Source organism: Artibeus jamaicensis, unplaced genomic scaffold (genome assembly GCF_021234435.1).
Source record: "Artibeus jamaicensis isolate MK-2021 breed Jamaican fruit bat unplaced genomic scaffold, CSHL_Jam_final contig_391, whole genome shotgun sequence".
NCBI lineage: Eukaryota > Metazoa > Chordata > Mammalia > Chiroptera > Phyllostomidae > Artibeus > Artibeus jamaicensis.
This window is the reverse complement of record NW_026521814.1, coordinates 8,920,826-8,925,939: the sequence shown is the minus strand read 5'-3', so window position 1 is coordinate 8,925,939 and position 5,114 is coordinate 8,920,826.

Below are 5,114 nucleotides of genomic sequence, written 5' to 3'. Positions count from 1 at the left end.
ATTTACCTTATTAGAAAATGCCTAATTATAAACAACAAGGGCTCTTGCACTATTTTTTTGACTGAGAATTTCTTGGATATCTGAACAGTTTTGAAATTAATGATATTTCCTGGCAATCTTAAGGACACTTTTAAGGCAATATTTATTTCTCACCTTTAGTGGGCTTCATTATTTTAGCATTCCTAGCTTTTCATTAGAATAAAATTCTGCTTTTGTTTTTGCTAGGAATGTTATAGTTCACTCTCAGGAGAACTTTTAGTAAACAAAATGATGGCAAGGATAGCATTTATTTATGAGGATACATTAAGGAAGCAACATCAGTATGTGGCCTTTGTCCATTAGCAAAACTGCTGCTTGGGTGTCACTGAGATTGTTCCTCGAGTTGCTGTTTCTGGTGCTCCCTATTCAGTAGGCTACTCTGCTGGTTACTGCCTGGGGAACGCCACAGCCGGTGACCTGCCTGGCAGCCAGAAGGTGAAGTGCCGGCCGTGGCAATGTCTAAAGCCACAGGTGAGGCAGCAACCTCTGAGTGCTTGCCTCATTGACAGCCAGGGGTCCCAACTTCATTAACCTGAAGACACTGAAATGGCAACTAGTCCCCAATTCCATGTTGTTTATGAATCCTGAGTCACCTGTTGATTTGATGCTATTGAAAGAAAAAGAAAAGTTTAGTACTCTATAGTGAAAATAGCTAAATTTTCCAGCACAGGTTTAGTTAGATTTTACATCAATTTCCTCATTTTTTCTTGGAGTCACGGTAAACTACATTTCTGCAGTCTAGGAGTTCTGACAGAATTGGGGTCAGTATTTAAATCGACTGTGGTAGCTGTGAGAGGCTCGTCAAACGGATAGAAGGGTACTGACCTTTCGGAGGCAGGGATGAGAACTAGTGGATAAGATGCGCCTTCCACACAGGAGACCCATCCACTTTTCAGATACAGTACTAATGCTTCTATTTCTGTAAAGTAAAGCTCAGTTTCTCTACTCCCCCCATTTGAAATTTAGTCCCAATGATTTAGAAAAGCACACTACAGTGTATAAGGATAATACAAATGGTTTCTGGATGATTATACCTTAGTGAGGGGCTGCCTGACACCAGTGACTGGAAAAAAAAGTGATACAAAGAAAAGCCAGAGGCTTTGTTAAGGGCTGCTGGAAAGAACTGGCCAATTTTTACCTCTCCTCCTCAAGGGCTTTCCCTGGAAGGTGGAGGACAAGTCCCTCCTCTCCTACATTTAATAGTCAAACTTATCCACAATGTTAGATATTTGTTTAGTTAGATAGACCAAGTCTAAACACTACAGCATTTCTGTCATTCTTATACAGTAAAGAAGTTCAGTAAAGAGGTCTTATACAGTAAAGAGGTCTTACTCTTTATACAGTAAAGAGGTCATATCAGTGCTAAGAGAGCAGCAGCCTTGTCTATCTTGTTCACCTTGGTATCTCCTGCTCCTGGCACGGTGCTTGGCCCACAGTACGTGCTCATTAAAAATGTGTTGAACGGCCCTGACCGAAGTGGTTCAGTTGATTGGGCATCATCTCACCAAGTGACTGTTCACCGGTTGGATCCCTGATCAGGGCACATGCCTGGGTTGTGGGTTTGGTCCCCATCTGGGGTGCCTACAAGAAACACCCAATTAGCCCTGGCTGGCGTACCTCAGTGGTTGAGCACAAGCCTGCGAACCAAATAACTGCAGTTTGATTCCCAGTCAGGGCACATGCCTGGGTTGCAGGCCAGTTCCCCGCAGGGGATGTAGGAGAGGCCACCATACATTGATATTTCTCTCCCTCTCTCCTTCCCTTCCCCTCCGAAGATAAATAGATAAGTAAATAAATCTTAAAAAAAAAAAAAAGAAATAACCAATCAACGTTTCTTTCCCTCTCTTTTTTCCTCCCTTTCCTGCTCTCTAAAACTAACTAAATAAAATATTTTAAAATGTACTGAATGGGTGATGGTTTGGTATTACAGACTAAAGAAAGCACTCCCAGAAGAACTGTAATTTATCTGAGGCATTTCACAAATCATGGGGACTGGGAAATTGGACATGGTATTTTCTAATTTTGGTGATAGTTAAATAACTGAACTAACTTATTTTAGATAAGTGAGCTAATATATTTCAGGTAGAATTATTCATTATTTCTTTTTTGATCACCTACCCCTTGCTAGCTGTTTAGAAGTCAAGCATCATTAGCAGCTCCAAAAGGAGGCAAGGTGGAGGCTAAGAAAAGAGACTTACTAGATACAATGAAAGCTGTGCATGCTTTAGGCAACTAGAAAGGTATGTCTAATCTCTCCTAATTTAAAAGTGTATAGTTTATTGTTGGAATTTATTTGAGACAAACTCTAGGCTCTATAATAGCCTTGTGGACAGATAAAAGCTTTGTCAAATGGAAGTGGCTGTTGCTCAGCCAGGAGTCATGAAAACTTTACCAAGAGTTGTGTTTATGGCCAATCAAGGGGGAAGCTTTGTAAATAAACGCTCCCATAATTGAGAGTTGCCATTAAACTGGTGGGTGGAAAAGTCAATTTTACAAAATATTTCAGGCACAAAAGCAAAATTTCTTAGATCCTGTCCTGAAAATAACTTGACATGAACATTTTTCCCATTCCCTGAGGTCTGGAGTTGGGCTCTGTTATTTACATGATATGGGTAAGAGGATTCTATGCCGTTTTAGCCTAATTACGTAAGTGGAGGGAACACACCATTCACCGTGAGAAAGTATTCACCATCCATGAGTACTAACTTCTAATTTAATTTACTTCTTTTTGTAATGCTGTGGATAGTTGCCTTAAATGTTATGAATTTCTCAGTGAGCATTAAATGCAATAAGCCAGTATATATTTTTTGAAAGACCAAAATTAAAGTCCCAGATAAAAACAAAATCCCCAATAAAGAAGCAACACAAAATATGTTTTGCCAGTAGTCAGTCAACTAATTAGGAAGAGAAAAATTTGTTTGTGTTGCTCTTCCCTTAAAAATACAGTGACAATACAATGGTTGATTGTATTTTTCCTCTTTAACTTTCCATAATGTTTCCAGGCTTTACAACTTGGCAAAGACAATGTGGGACAGATTTCTTTATTTTCTACTCTGGCCTAAAACGAAAAACCCCCACTTTCCAAACTGTTACCACCGAAGAGTTTATTAAATGGCTGAAAAAGACAGCTGGTCCCACCATCTGTTAAAATTTTTCAGGGGCCAAATAAAACAGGTTACACCTTTAGCCATGCCAAGTTGCAATACCCCCTTCCTCTCACAGCCTGGGGAGGGCTAATCTGAATTTCACGCTCTGATTTTGCTATTGCTAATGCCTGAGCTGCTTATGTGCGCTTCCCCGTGTTGCTTATATTGCCTCTCTTTTTTTAGTCACAAAGCTATTCTCACATTTCAACCAAGCTTATTTGCAATCCATTACCTTACACCTCCATGGTCTCTAAAGTTACAACCAGTAACCAGAAGGAAATCCACCAATACCTAATTAATTTCTGACTTTTTAAGCAAAAGGGGAGAGCCAAAAGGTATATCTCTGTTGTTTTGCAACCATTTTTCTATAAATGCTAATGGAGGTAATTCAGATTTGGGAACAAAGGTTTAGCTCACCACACGTTGCAGGTGTGGAAGGGCTGAAACAAAGGAGATGCTAACCCTAATGGTATTTCTTGTCATTAACAATTCTTTGATGTTCACACTGGAGCCTCCCTTTCATCTTTTAGTTTTTCAGCCATCTTTGTTAACAGAGTAGCTCAATTGAATCTTTTTCCCCCCTACCTTCCCCTGGCCTTTAAATACATCTGAAAAATGTTTATGCTAAGTTAGTTTCCACTGCATCTTTCAGTATCAAGGCAAAGTAAAATGAGATAAAACTTGTGAGGTTATTATTAAAACATCAGTAAGTTTCTATCATTAAGCTGAAGGGGAAGATCAATAAAAAAGGCGCACTTAATGTTACTTTAATAAGGATGAGTTTCCTGTAACAGTACCCGGGATTAACTTTAGTATCACTGAAGTCGGCTTTACATTAAGAATCTTGCTGTAATGAGAAGAGTTTGACTTGCCTTTATCCAATTAAACACTTTGCAAATACTTTGAATGTGCTTGATCTATTGTTTCCTGTTTTGTTGAAAGCTTTCAGGATGGAGCATATTTTAAGAATATTTGACTATAGGTTTTCTTCCTTGTGGATCAGTCTCTGGCATGCTGCCAAAGACTTTCTAAGGCAGGTTTGCCTCCGTCTGTCCTTCTGTCCATTTAGGACTGGGGAAAGAGGAGGTAAGTGACAGGGAGTAGAACTGCAGCTTCAAGAAAAGTTTAACTCGCTTTGATGACAGCAAAATGTAGGGAACAGTCAACACTTTGTAATATACCGTCCTATGCTATTCAGCAGCAGGATCTGCAGCGAGACAGTGGGTGCAAAGTGGAATCATATGTTTCACACCAAAATGGTTCTGATGATTTTACTATTTATGAGTATCTTTTGCATTGTTTTGCATAAAGCAGAAATGCTTATTAGTTGCTTCTGAATCAATGCACCTCTCCTTCTGTTAACTACTTAATCTGTGTAAGTGAGGATCTCTGGACAGCTAATTTATTTCTACTTGAGGACTCATTTTTGGCAAGTATTAATTTCGAGCTACTTTAATATTATTAGTTTACAGCTGTAATAAATGTGGCAACTCCCTCAGCCTTTATATATAGTTCAGCCCCAAATGTCAGCTGCTGGGGAGCAGATGATAAGGAAAAAATAAAATACAAATTAATGTTAACAATGTACCTATATTATTATTTTCCTCTCATATTATTTAATAATTCTTAGCATTTATATGATGCTTTTTCATCTTCAAAGCATGTTACAAATGTTAGCTAATTAACTGTGAGTTAATGAGGCCTGGATAATAATGTTGCAGTAAATTTTCTCTAGTAAAGTAAAAATAGAGATGTATGTATTGTATAATTTTTTAAAGTAGCATTTGGTGGTCTCAGGTTTTGTGAGTCCAAGATGCACACAATTTATCTTCTACTTATAACTCATGTCTATAGAAAAACATCTTAGGCGATTCAGATGCTCATGAACTGTAAGGATTTTTCCATCTGGCAGGTGGTTGGCAAACTTTC